The sequence below is a fragment of the Vanessa tameamea genome, chromosome Z, assembly GCF_037043105.1.
Source record: "Vanessa tameamea isolate UH-Manoa-2023 chromosome Z, ilVanTame1 primary haplotype, whole genome shotgun sequence".
Lineage (NCBI taxonomy): Eukaryota > Metazoa > Arthropoda > Insecta > Lepidoptera > Nymphalidae > Vanessa > Vanessa tameamea.
In genome coordinates, this window is record NC_087341.1 from 603,398 (window position 1) to 618,492 (window position 15,095).

At 33.1% G+C, this 15,095-nt stretch overlaps 2 protein-coding genes across 2 annotated transcripts in view; one reads left to right on the forward strand and one right to left on the reverse strand.

The window, feature by feature from the left end:
- The window catches only part of LOC113403965 (epidermal growth factor receptor), a 100,925-nt gene that overhangs the window by 71,117 nt on the left and 14,713 nt on the right, over window positions 1–15,095 (forward strand). The gene's annotated exons all lie outside the window — the stretch shown is intronic.
- Window positions 1–15,095, reverse strand: part of LOC113404001 (discoidin domain-containing receptor 2-like) — a 176,510-nt gene that overhangs the window by 14,037 nt on the left and 147,378 nt on the right. The gene's annotated exons all lie outside the window — the stretch shown is intronic.

The following is a 15,095-nucleotide window of genomic DNA, read 5'->3' on the forward strand; positions in this document are numbered from 1 at the left end:
GCCGTGGCTATTTCGGTGACAGCTCAGTCAGAAACTTTCGATTTGACTGATACGAAATAACAAGTTTCACTTTTCAAGCGTCCCTCATTTCCGCACTCAGCCATACGTCGCGACATCCTTGCGGAGTCGACTTCACAAGCGCCGAAAGTGTAAAACATGCTGTAAAGCCTGCCTATCCGAGACGAATTACGGGGAATTTTAACGACCAGTCAGACAAGTTTCGTAACTTAACGTGTGCCCAACGGCCTAAATGAACTCCCGCAACTACAAACTGCCCTAAATATACACTTTACATCGCTTTTACTTACTAAATGCCTCATTTTTTTTTCTTTTATTATTATTGATGGTCGCTTAATGCTTGCTCGTCTGGGGCGTACATTTTAGCGGAAAAGTTTTTATTACTATATATGGCTCGATCAGAGCATCTTTATACCATGATTGGTATTTTAATAAAGTAAAAAATAATATCTCTTTAATACCCTTGCTTCATATCTCATAGTAGTACATAATTATCACTCAGGGTTATCATATTATAATGTTTGAGAAGCATGATTTGTATGTAGATACCAAAACTTTGAACACGTATTCAGTTATTGAGGACTATATTCAAAACCAGCCAAGCACCATTGAATCTCATACTTTTAATTTGTGCTTATAATTAATTTCGTGCTTAGCGGTGTCGGAAAACATCGTAAGGTAACCTGTCATGTCAAATGAAATTCTTTTTGTGTATTCGTCAATCCGCTTTGAAGCATAATTGTATATAAAGCCCTTAGAGCCTTTTCCTCAAGAGGAAGTCGTTGCGAGGCTGTGGAAAATTTTGGGGTGTACTTTTTCTTTTACAATTAATACACTATAAAATTACACTTTGAACGTATTATCTCTTTCCCCTAGACATTTGTTCATGAATAATATATATTATAATATAGGTAGGTGGACCTAGTGCCTGTAGTTACACTGGCTCACTCACCCTTTAAACCGGAACACAACTATACTAAGTATTTCTACTTAGCGGTGAAATATATGATGTGTGGGTTATACCTACCCACACGGGCACAAAACCCACCACCGAGTATATAAGGGACATCATAATTTTATTGTACTGGCAAAAGATCGTTGACAGGGTTTAGTCGATATCAAAAAATGTATCGTAAATTCAGCTCTCGGACCTCGTTTAATCCGTAAAAAATACACGACGTCTGTCTGCTACAGCTACTTACAGGGCGGATTAAAATCGACTTTTTGTCATCACTTCGCTTGTCGACCGTTCTTAAGTATGTTCCTTCATGAACTGATAATAATTAGTATAAAATATAAAGCTGGAAAATAAGAACAAAAGGTCATGACAGAATCAACAATGTTCTGTTCATAAGCTGGATTCTTGATCTTGAAAGAAATTCATCGGTAAATATTGTTATGAAATTGAAAAATTACTTGTCTAATTTCAAATGTTCAATGTTTGATACCTCGTGTTTATGAACTTGACAATAAGCAACAACCCTCATCAATCACCCCATAAAGTATTTGATTACTAAATGTAACACGATCCTTACGAAAATAATAATTATCAAACGTTGAACATCTCCTCACATCGTTTTCTTCAGTTACATATGAATTTGTGTATCGTACCTTATATTATGAATAAAAATGACACATCCGCGAATATCAAGCTGCATCATAATAACCACAATTCATTTATGTTATCACAAAATCAACAGAAATGTAAATATTTTAACAATAAATATCGGCTTTTCCTTGAATGATATTAAACGCAGAGACGTTCATAACTTATCACGCTTTAACTTTGATACATAGACATTACTGTCCCCGAAATGTTTGCGTCGAAGTCGATGAAAATACGTAGGAAAACGTATTTATAAAACGCATATTACTTCAACAATCCTTTATAACTTAATAATGAAGTCTCATCCTAACGTTTAATAAAATGTGTAAATACTTATTTTAATTACTTTTTTATTATTTTGCGATTAAAATACAAGACTAGCTTCACTTGATTTACTATATTATGACACCATTTTAGGTTTTATCAGATGAGAAGACCGAAACAGAAATATGAATTATTTTGATTCGAATATACTTTTACAATACCGCTACGATATCACGACAGCAGAAGAAATAGCTGTAATATTTAGTTGTTAAAATGCCTAAGGGTTCTAATACTCGGTCGAGACAGTTAATGTTATTGGATCTTCTGTAGAATTGATTGCAGCCCGAAGTTAAGAAATTGGCAATGCTACAATCCCATACCGTAGAAGTAGGAAAAGCCGTTGGTCTGTGTCAGATTTCGTCAGATCTCGTTATTGCTTATGGAACCGAATGCAGACAGAGTGTATAATTACAAATTTTATAATATTTCTCGTAGGTATCTCTGATGTATGTTTTTAAAAAAAAATACATTTTAAACTATACAAAATATTTATGTTAATAAATTTTTACTTAAGAAGATTTTAAAATATAAAACAATTCGATTTATAGAAATAAATTTAAAATGTGAACTAACAAAACCTATCGATTGATTACTTACTTCAACTAATCAAGTTACTTCAAACTAACATTTCATCCTGAACTTGAAAATGTATTTAGTTCGTATGTAGCCTTATCCGTCCGCCATATTAGACATCTAGTGACGTCATATTACGTACAACAAACGTTTTAAATTGTGTTAACAGGCTGAGGCTAAGGAAAACCGTGGAATTATAAGCTAGCTAAATGAGATAGAGTCTTCATATAAAAATATCTTAAGGAACAAGCGGACAAACATCCTTGTATCTTCTAAAATGTTTTAATGTCTCGTTCCCGACTTTCAAAGTTACAAGCAAGGCGCTCGTGTCTAAGCTTTTAAATAAACGATAACTGAGTCGGTGTCGGCGAGCATACCTTGTTATTTATTACGTAGTTTCGACCATAAATCTAGACTTTTTCTGGAGTAAGCGCAATGGCCCACTGGTTAAGTAATTCTTAAATATTTGAGCATTGAGAGTTTGAGAGTTTGGTTGAATTTAGCTAATATTACTTTTCATATAGTTTTGAAAAGCTTGTTTAATTGTGTAGTCTGAACTCTGGAATAAGTATAAAGTATTGAGACTTGAGTTAGAATTAATTAGTACGAATTTCCACAAGCCTCATCCTAAAAAATAAAATCGTAAAATATCGACGTATTCAATCAAAATCAAATATACCAAATTATAAATATCTAATTATTAGAATCGCAAACAATATTTCATTGTTTTAGATTTGAACATGTTTATACTTTAGCTGGGAATGAACTAAATGTTTTCGATATTGTATATAATGTGACCCGACACCTCCTCCGGAAGGGGGGAAGGAGGGGTGGGTACTCTATAAGCCGTTAATTTTGTATTCATAAGCGACCCAAACATAATGTAGAACGTGATGTTTTCGTTAATGCAAATTTTGAACACTACGCAACGGTCGTATATTCGACTATTAGTGTTGTTTCTATCCGTCAAGGCCGAAAAATGTTAAACGGTTTAACATGTAGTATACAAGTGCTTGCGTTTTATTCAACACGAGCTGTGTCAGTTTACCCGCGTTACACTTGGATTGTACATGTATGTTTTATAAATGCTTTATTGAATGAAGTTTATAATTAAACCGCCTGTTTAAAGGGTTGATCACATGACGACCAAACTTTTAGGTTTTTCGTGTGTTAGGCATAAAAAAGTAGTCCTTAGTTCCGTGGAGTTCTTGCTTCATAACAAATTTAATCAAATTGAGTTCAATGGTTCGGCCGTTACTATATCAAAAATCTAAGACATAATGCATTTCAATTGGTTTGGTAGATCATACATTCGTTATATATATTGTGACAAATCACAGAATATAATATCCATGTGTGACAAGTCAATGAAAATATACCGACCAATATTTACCTTAAGTTATAAGGCTGTCTAGCCTCTGAAAGTTAATTCTAATGAACCAATGACTTACGCCGCGGCCTTTCTCAAGAGACTAGTCAATTGCGCGGGTTTAGGAACACCGTCTTGATGCTAAATGCTAGCCATCCTTAGGCATACTTTACCTAATCAGTTGGTTCCCTCTGACAAGTGATGGATGAGAAAAAATATTGGTGAGGAATACCCGGGAATGCGATATACTATATAAAAACACGGCTATATTAATAATGATTATGAAAATTACAGAAAAAATAATATATATTAGAAATATTTATGTAAAGAATATTTTTTTGACGACTAAACCCCGATTCAGGTTTATATAATAAAGTTTTAAAACATAAAAGAATCTGAGGTATTAGTCAAAATGTGATGTAAAATAATTTAAATGTGAGAGGAGCGGTCGTTTTGCGCCTGGACACGGCTTACAAGATCGTTTACAACCTGTTTACAAAGTGGGATCCACTTTTTTTTACATTAAAAGCGTTATCTCTTTTTAGAAGTGCCCTCTGACAATTTTAAAAGCCACGACGAATGAGAGGTCGTGATTCTTTTCTTTTTTTTTTACCGTCCCGGGAAAGCGGCGAGCCTGTCTTAATGGGGCATGTAAAATTATTAATAATTACTAAATTTTTAAGATACGGTTCGATTTAGTCAAATAAGAGGACATGAATTAAATTATTTTCTTAAAAATCTCTTTTTTTTTGTAATCCGGACACATTAACATGGCAGAGGAACTGTTTAAAAGATTCGAGTAAAAAAGCAACAAGGCGACCTAAACAAATTATGCTAAATGATAAAGGTGATCCACGGCTAATGGCGCCGAGCGCTCGCGGCGCGACGCGCGGCTCGCACGGCGGCCCGGGCTCACTTCAAATAAATAATAAACATAAACACGTAACGACACCTTTAATTTATAACTCACTCTCAAAGCGCTATTTGCAACTTAGCGAATTAAATTTATGTCGAACGGCACTTAACACAATTATACCGGTCATCATTAGAACCGATAAATTCTTAAGGAAGGTATTTTCTTAAGTAGGCACTGTAGGCACTGTATGTTTTAACTATATTAACCTAATATCAGCAGTCAAAGGATTTGCGATTTTTCCGAGGACCGTCCCGTAAGCTTCCCAACTTCCCAACGCCGAACTGCTCTGTCCAAATATGTCGATCTCCTTTAAAAGGAGCCACCAGATAATCGAGGCAGTTAAATATTAAATGAACTGAGGTTTTAGGTAACTGACTTTAGTGTAACGTTAATATACGAAGTACCTACGGCATCACATTCAAGATTGAAACGATAATTCAAATGTTCTTTAAAGTGTCGCCTCTAGTAAAACTATTAAACTAGTTTTTATTTTTTTACACGGACAGCTGTAATAATTAGTGCCGATGAGGCCGCTTAAATCGTACTATTATGTATTTTCTGGACCTTCAGAGATGATTATAGACTATGCGCTATTATTTTACGGCCCTAGGAGCAAAGCCGCGCTCGGCGGAACCAGAAGATGTTCAATCGTAAGAAACATAATTTAGTAGATTGTAAATGCAGTGACTATGTAAGAGAATTGATTACTCCTTAAAATGTCAATGTATTCATCTTTATCTTCAAATGATCCTTTCAAGAATCATTTCATAAAGTCAGATCACTGATTCTTTAAAGCGGTACAGGTGATAAAAACTATGAATAAATAACGTAATAACGACGGTGACGTTAACTGCACTCTGCCCTGCCTCTTGCCCCCTATTGTTATTTACATTTACATAAATCACTGTTCACTTTTCAGTCAAACGTGTACAAAACGCATTTGCATTGTGTACGCTAGTGTAACATTAGCACATATTAAAATTTCTTTTACCTGCCGTCCGCAATTTAAGAAATCATTTGCTCACTGCTATTTAAGCAACAATGTGATAAAAGTATCTTTATAATGAGTATAAAGACCGCCATATAGGTATATAGGTATATATCTATTTGTAATTGTCTCTCGTTTTATTTTTGTTTATAGCTTCTGATATTGGTTCTGTTATATTTATCATTGATTAACAATAAGTATTTATCAATATGGAACGTAATTAAATGATATAAAAACTAAAAAATTGAGGTACACCTATATAATAATTTCTTATTTCTTTTTACTTTATTTAAGGTGTTTATTTAAGGCCCTTCTGGGTATGTATCATCCATTCATACAAGCAATACCTAGTATAGTTATGTTACGGTTTGAAGGGTGAGTGAGCCAGTGTAATTAAACTGGCTCACTCACCAAAACATCTTAGTTCACAAGGTTTGTGGCGCACTGGTAATGTAAGAAATAGTTAATATTGTTACAGCGTCAATGATAATGAACGGTTATGACCATTTATGATGGTAAGTCAGGTGGCTCATTTGATCGTTCGTCTACCTACATCATAACAAGTATCTTTTTCTGTTATTTCTCTACATAAACAATAACACGAAAAGAAAGCATAACTAAATATCATGAGTAAACTAAAAATTTGTTATGGTTTAACTATAAACTAATCAGTCTTAATTTTCTTATAAATGTAATACATACTAAGTCGATCGCAGGTACAGTATACTACTTCCTGTACCTGCAACCACGAAGAAGTTAAGTAAGTACTATTAATTGTGTGTAGCGCGTTAATAAAGGTGCCCTTATTTATATTCAGTGTCACCTTTGCCATTTTAAGGAATTGGGTTGGAGTCGCCGCGCACGTAACACTAATGAATAAATCCAAATACAATGAAATGACCACATTTAAATTCAACCGTAACACGAATCCGTCGATTTTATACTAAACTAAACGCTTTGAATAATTTTGACTCTTATACTTAAACAACACGAGTTTTAGGAATTCTATGTAGCGTGGTTTCTTTTCAAATGACGGACTAAATTCTTTGATTATTATTAATAAGATTATATTATCTATTTTCATAGTAATTACTCGTATGAATAACTTCGCTACGAATATTTATTGTGACGAAATATAAGTGCCTATTTAATGTACTCTTCATCCAATATAAGCTAACTAAAAATCTATTATAATAATTGGAGCATATTCAAAGTCAATCACAGTCAAAAAGTGTAAAAACCTAACTCCTCGAATAAAAATATTAACACAACAAATGTCATAGAAGAAAATGTAATGAATTGTCCACTAAGTACATATATTTAAATTGATGAACGATCCCACGATTTCAAGCCTTATGTATTCGAAATCTGTATTTTTAGAATAATACCATGTGCTATGTGTCCATTAAGTGTACGTGATTTATTTTCGCCCTATAAAGTCTAAATAGTAAGTAATACAACATAAAACTTAAATTCATATGAAAAGTTAATAGTGTGGGTAGAGCCAAGAAAAATCCCTATTTTTTTAAGTTAATCATATCGTTATTATTTGTAAAAAAAATAAAATCCCAAATAAATTTGCAAGAGTGATACAAAAATGATTAGACTATCCATATTATTAAAAGAGCAGCGAGGTGATGAGAAGTTGCCCGCGGCCGCCATCTTGTGGTCATCAAACGTCAGCCAACACGGCGGTAATTAGTTTTCGGTTCTCTAGCGGTCACGAGCATTCCGACGTATTCGAGTTGTCGACTCATCTAGCTTATCTGTAGATATACAGGTGTTTTTGTATGGTATTTCTTTACAAATACATTTGATTAAAATATTGTTTGAACACGATGGTAGATGTCCAGATAAAAAATATATACTTCATGTATGTGAATAAAATAATCACAGCTTTTAATTTTATTGGTTTTATTGTAATACGAAAGGTTATAAGCGATTAGAAAATGAAATAAACATGTTTCATTTTATAATATTTACCATTAAAATATGTAAAAGTAAACTCGTAACAATATTAACATTGTTTTTACTTTGAACGATATGATCTTAAGACTTAGATTGTGATTTATGATTGTAACGTAATAACTAAATGTGTTTTAAATAAATAAATAAATACTTACGACAGTAAACAACTTAAACCATTAACGTACGAGAGATTCCTGTACATTCAGTCTGTGTAGGCACTGCTGATATGTTAATGTTTTAAGTTATTTAAGGACGTCAGTTACCTCAAAATGAACTTACTAAAGGACAACATTCATTTAAAAAAATATATTTTAAAAAAATAAGTTTTCGTAGGATTTATAATATCGGGAAATAAAGAAAAAGAAAAGGTAAAGGGATAGGCGTATTTAGTGAAAATATAAAAAGGAACTATTAAAGAACGTCCTAGTCTCGTCCTAGATCTTACAATAGACAATATTTCTTTTTTAATTTAAGCCTATATGTTACTGTCACAATAATAAACTGACATTAGCCCCGGGAGTTGCTGATAAACTATCATCGTAATCGCTACGCCTTGTCTATTGCGAAAACATTTCGCGAAACAAATCTGAAAGGTAAATGTTCCTCCGAGTGAATCGAAACACTACTATTTACCAAGACTTAATATCAGGTCACATAAGTCGAGTCATCTTCGTCTAAACGCAGCCGCGAGCCCGCATCAGTGCCGTCGATTTCTCCCGCCCTTTCATTAGTCGCCAAAGAATTCGCCCCGAGTGATAGCTATTACTTTACATCGTTCCCTTCGACGTGAATTTAGAGAATTTGCACGGTTTTAAAATAAAATAGAACTTAAGGAATATAAAATAGACGGCGAATTTTTTATTTATGTTGGATGTTCAAATTCCATAATAGGATTTTCGGGTATTTTATTTTATATTTGGAATTAAATTTTGAGTTTTTAATTTGGAATATAATAACTACACCGAATTTTTCTTGAAAAATAACTTAAGATAATACTATTTAATAATGTTCGTGAGACAGCAAATAAAGTTATTTTCCGCACTTAAACGAACTTAAATGAGCAAATTATATAAATTAAGTTTACGCCACTTTGTGGTATAGCAAAAAGTTTCTTCTGAACAGTTTTCTGTCTTTTTACTGACATTTTGCATCGCTTACTCGTTACTGACAAATTATATCTGCAAGAATAGATATATATTATCATTTATTGAATAATTTAAGTTTAACAAAAAAAACAAAGATTACATAAAAAAAAAATTACATAAAAATGATTATATATTAATGTGTTAAACAATAAATATCATGTGTTATCATATTATATATATTATATACAAGTTTCGTAATCGTACATATATATTAAAAGGAATGTTACAATAATGTCATAGTCGGTTGCTTCATTATTTTTATTATGAGCTCGCCTGGATTCGATTGCATGATTGGTGCATCATATAGATTGTGTTAAATGTCCTAAAACAGCAGCAGCACATTCAACATAGTCTTTAGGAGAACGCTTAAAACTTTTCATCACGCTGCTACAACACCAGTTTGTTGATACACATGTGGCAGAATATTCGACATACGATATATTTCCTCACGATGTCTTCCCTTACCACGACATGTTAATTCAGTATAACTTGTCCTAGTTTGAACACCCAATTTCTTTTATTAAGCTACCACAGATCTAACTAACCAATTAAAATTATATATTGAACGTGTGTCTGTTGTTCGTAAAGCCAGTAAGTTAACATATTTGATTGCGTGCTTTATGACAACTAAGACGCGAGAACAAATCAGTTAAAATTAAAATGTCAATTCTAGAAGCTTAAGCCAAGCCGTGACACAAGTGATCAAAGGTATTTTTTTTTTATTAATGACGCGAAATACTTTTGTTTTAATTAAGCATTTAACGTAATACCTACTTTTATAAAAAAGAATGCGTGCGTGTCTCTTTTATAAATATGTATTTATTTTCCTTTCAACTTCATTCGGTTTCAACGTTAGGTACATATAGTAACTTTGCAGTCATATTCAACATTCAGTTTTTGCTCTTATCAAGGACAAACTTCTATTACAAATTACTTCAAAACATTTTATAGTGTCTTTCGTTGAGGCGAAGCATCGGAGGAGCATAACGTATATTTAGCCGAAGTTTTTTTTTTAAAGATATCCATACCCTTTCATAGAAAATTATGTTTATTTAAACGATTTCATATTTAATATAAAAATAAATTAAATTTTAATGAAATAATATATTTAATTCATAAATTTGCCTTATTCTTTTTTATTTTTGTATAATTATGTACGAACATAACGTGTTTAACGATAATATGTATCTGAGCATTCGGGTGCATTTATTAAGTTGCTCTAAACATTTTTCCGTTAGACTTTCAAAATCGCTGATTGGTCCTCACGTTGTAATTATGCCAAAAACCTGTCAAATAACAACTTCGCGTAGAATTATTTATGATAATGCAAAAATTCGAATCAAGTTAAAATATCATACATTTATTCGTAAAATTATATAGGAACACTAAGAATTCCATGTAATGATATATAAAAACAACGTCCATGAATAATATGGTAAATATTTACCAGATAATTTAAATACAAAGGAATTTGCGTTAATTCCTTTCTTCATTGCAGGTAATTACTGCGTTTAATTATTACGAGTGAATGGGCGTGTCTATTTCCAATTTCTTATTATTGCATATTCAAATTCCATTCCGTTTACATTGATTTAGTATCTCTACAAACTGTCACGAGTCATTGTTCGAATTTCAAATATTTGTAAACGAGTAACTATAAGTAACTACCTATTTCTCCATGCTGAACTTGTTCTCATAGTCAAAGTTAACGCTTTTATATAGATTTGAAATATGCGGCGCGCCGCAGCGGTTATGCAAAAAGTAGGCGCCGCGGCGCCTACTTTTTGTGAACACCCAATTATATATAACAGCGATTAAGAAAATAATAACAATCAATAATTAACATTTCCTGCCACCGAAGTTCCCGCTATTTAATTAGTAAACTTGACTCGTAACAAACTACCTAACAAGCCATAAAACATGCGGATTATTGAAAAAGAATAATATAAAAAGCAAACAAAATGGCCGACATTACCTGCGCGCGCCACTCTACCTTTAGAATTTTTTCGGCGCGGGAGCGCGCAGCCCGACAGATAAAACCCTGTCGTGGACACGAGTAAGACAAAAGCGACCTTTATAGTAGTTTATTTTTGATTACAATCGTCCACTTTATTTATTTGAGCGTGCGACAAACTCTTGTATTTATTTTAATGTATTTATTTTTGTTTTATTTTTAGTATGAGAATCATTTTTTGGAACGTTCCGAAACCAATATTTTTGATACGAAATATTGTCTACGCCAAACACAGGCATTGCTCGGAATTTCTTCTATGGAAGTTATGATGTACAAACACCGGCTCTGCCACACTTACACGACAGAGAACTTTATATGTGATTTTAAATTACTCGAATTTTATTCATGTTTATTTCAATATTTTTAATTTAAAAATTTTTCTTTAATAATAACATTAAAAAGCACCACAGACTATTTCTATTTATGTTTATACCTACTGTGAAAATATTTTTCAAAAAAACATGATATTTCGTGAAGTTGTTTCGTGTACAGTTAATAAATCCTGTCCAAAGTTAGACCGACTCGTAATTTTTCTTTAAAAAAATATCCATTTAAGTATAAGGTTCGCTCCCACAATGCGATTCGCGTTTAGATTTCGTTCGGAATCTCCGAGCGCAAAAAAGATCTTTAGTGGCAAGCGTGTGAATACGAGACGGGCTTTTGTCCGCGAGTCCGTCGTCGCGCGCCCCGCCACTGCTGGAGTGCATCAGCTGGCACCGGATCACTATCGTTTCGAATCTGAATACAGCTCCATCTCAGACACTGGTTATTGTTTCTATCACTGCTGCTGAAAAAATGCAGTATGCGAAGTCTCATTTGGCATGTCGATACTCTCACTGTCTCGGTGTTTGAATGGCCTTATTACAATTAATATATGTTAAAACACAACAAGTCACACCGCACTGAATAATAATGTGGCACAGAGATATTAGCTATTGAAATATTTGTGATAATTTACATACTTTTATCGAAATCTGTTTCGAAAATTATATCTCTGGGCTAAGACTTCAGATCTAATAACATAGAGACAATATATTCAAACGTAATTTACTGCATTTTAAAATGGTACTTATTTGTTATTCATCGACAAAGTATACGTAGCCGCGAGGTCTAAATGAGGGGTCCGGGGTGAAGAGGGCGGGGCAAGAAGCCATCATTCCACGAATATTTGGCATTACCATGTGAATTGCTTCGCTCTTCTGAAGAACATGCAACGGGATGCATATCTCGAGACATACTTAGCATAACACTGGATTTGTTTGCGTCGTACGTCCCTTGTCATATTTATCTGCAGTAGATTAAAGGATTTTATTTTTACCACAAGAATATTTTATCACGTGCAAATGTTGTTATCGAGGAAAATAATACAAAATGCGATTAAAGATTAAATTGAATTAAGACATTTCACCTGAATTCAATTGTTTCCACATGTGAAATTATATTTAACCCGCCCAGAACATTACGACCTCCGTCGACACATTACTACTTAGACAGGGTCTCAAAAATACTCTACCTGACGTTATTTATGACAAACTGATACTGATAGGGACCTGTGGTGATTAAATGGATAAATTGTTCAGAGTAGATGCTTCTAAGTCATTAGGAACCATAGTTGTGTAACGACGATTTATCTGGATTCGATTATTAAGGTGATTTATTAGTAAATTTAAGAAATAAATTATCATCTTAAATCAATTTAAAAATATGTAGAAAAAATTTACTTATCTCATAAGTACATCATAAAAATACGTTGAGAGAAAAAAATAACGAAATGCCTAATTCTTCAATAAAAAAACGAACAGCTAGTGTTACCCGATGTGAGATGCGTTATCTGAAACGAGTAATGATCGTTGAAAAATAACAAATCTTACTATTCCCTTCCCGGCTCGCTACGATTACAACGAACTGTCGGGGGTAGCAGATGCCTCATATTTAATATCTAACATTTCTGTTATAAAAAAATTCTTCACATCGTTATTTATTTATTATATTAAACAACACTGCATATTATTCTATTAAAATTCGATCTTATTAATGAGGTTATTCCGTCGAAAATGGCTGTCAAAGGCCACAGTCACCTCCAGACCGCGCATCATAAAGACTGGCCCTCGCACAGTGGGGTACGGCCCGAGACCCAAGAATGCATTTTTTATTACTAACATTTATGATACACCGCAATTATCAGTTTAATATGTTTTATATTAATGACAAGGAACATAATTTTTAATGACTCTAGGTGGCGGCTTCGTCTGTCAGCTCCATCGAACACGTTAGTTTAATTTCTCTTGTTAAAACGTCCAAGACACTCAACGCATGCTTACAAATTGTCTCAGTTAGTTGATTTACTTTAGGGTAGCAATACTAGAAACAATTGACGAATTTAAGGAATACTATTATAATCCTTTTGTTTTAAAATGAATAGAGTCGAGTGGCTATAAAAAATGAAAGATCTTGAAGTAATCCATCGCAACGACTTATGTCTAATCCGCATTATATTTAGAGCCCTGGAAATATAGATTAAATTCTCAATATGGTTAACTATTTCAGTGTAACTATGGATTAAAATCACTTTAATCAAAGTTTCTTATATAAATGATCTTTTGCAAATTCTCAAAAAACTACAACTTTATTTGCAATATCATTTAATGTTATAATTTAAAGTTTTATCTACAAATTCGACAAGTTATATTGTTTAACATGATAGAATTACCATAATGTATCCTAAACGCGGCTGAGGTGGGAGACGCGTCCGCAAGCAGCGGGCGCCCGGTACCTGCGCGTCTGCGCGGCGAACACAATACGAGAAATCAAAACGTCATTGTGCCAACACAAAGCAGTCAAGTGCTTCGAAGGGCTTTTGTTGTAGATAGAAGAGCTAAGGATCCGGGAGTTTCCTAGTGCGGACGCGACGTCGCCAACGCCTCGTCTCTATCGAATGCACCTTGTTCTATACTTTAACGATATATTTTATAAATTAAGGCAACTGTAAAGGAGCTATATCTACAAATAATATTATTTTGTTACATATTCAATGAATCGCGTATAAACTGTTATATAATAATAATAATAACTCTTTATTGTACATACACGAGAAAAAAAAAACTTACATTCAATAACACAATATAAAAAAAAAAGAAATGTACAACAGGCGGTCTTATCGCTTAAGAGCGATTTCTTCCAGACAACCAGCATGGAGGATTTAATGTGAAAATTATATATATGTAAAATAATATTGTTCTTATTTCATATTGTACTTGCACCTTGCATTTGGCAGTTCTTTATTTTTTTATTGTTTTTTGGCAGTATACGTTATAAAACATAATAAGATCTATTAACTCTACTAATTGTATGCGTTACTAGTAAGCCTAATAAATTGGTTCATTTAGTTATTGTTAACTAACGGAGGTCAAATGACAATAGGTTTAGACTAGCTTCCTGATCTGGATTAGAGTAAAGGAGCATTAAGAACTTACCAGTAATTACTTGAAAGAAGAATCAACGAATATTCTTCTCATTAGCCTGTTAAGTTACAGATTTTATTCAATAATCTTATCACTTCAATAAAGCTTTTTTTGTTAACAATCTTAAACTTTTAACTTATAAGCAAGTATAACGTTTTCTTAAATTAATATATCTCTATACCATAAACATTAACAATATTATATTATAAATAAGCTTCAGTCCTGGAATGCGAAGCGAACTAAGGCTTTACCGCAAACTAAAATATTTTCATAACACTCGACACACGACTCTAAATCTAACAATGCATGCATTGCGGCGTATATTGCTATAACTCTTAAAATAAATCAGAGTACCAGCAATGGTGACTGAAAACACATTCAGCAGTCTCTCGGTCGTTCAGTGAGAGCACCGCGCCGCTCCGTATTCGACTTTCGTAAAGAGTTCAACGCGTGTACTTCTCGATAAATAAACCTAAAAATATAAATGCTCTACTACTACTATCTACTAAATAACATTTACTTAAGCAAATAAAATGTTACGCATATCCTAGTTATCTTATTTTCTCACTTGGACAGGGTTCACATTTTTTATATACGAAAATAGTTATCTCGTACATTTGTAGAGATGGAGTTGAATATAGAATACATTAGTGCGCCTGTTGGCCGTTATATTAGGCTTGCTATGAAAAATATTTACATTCAATTATATCGTA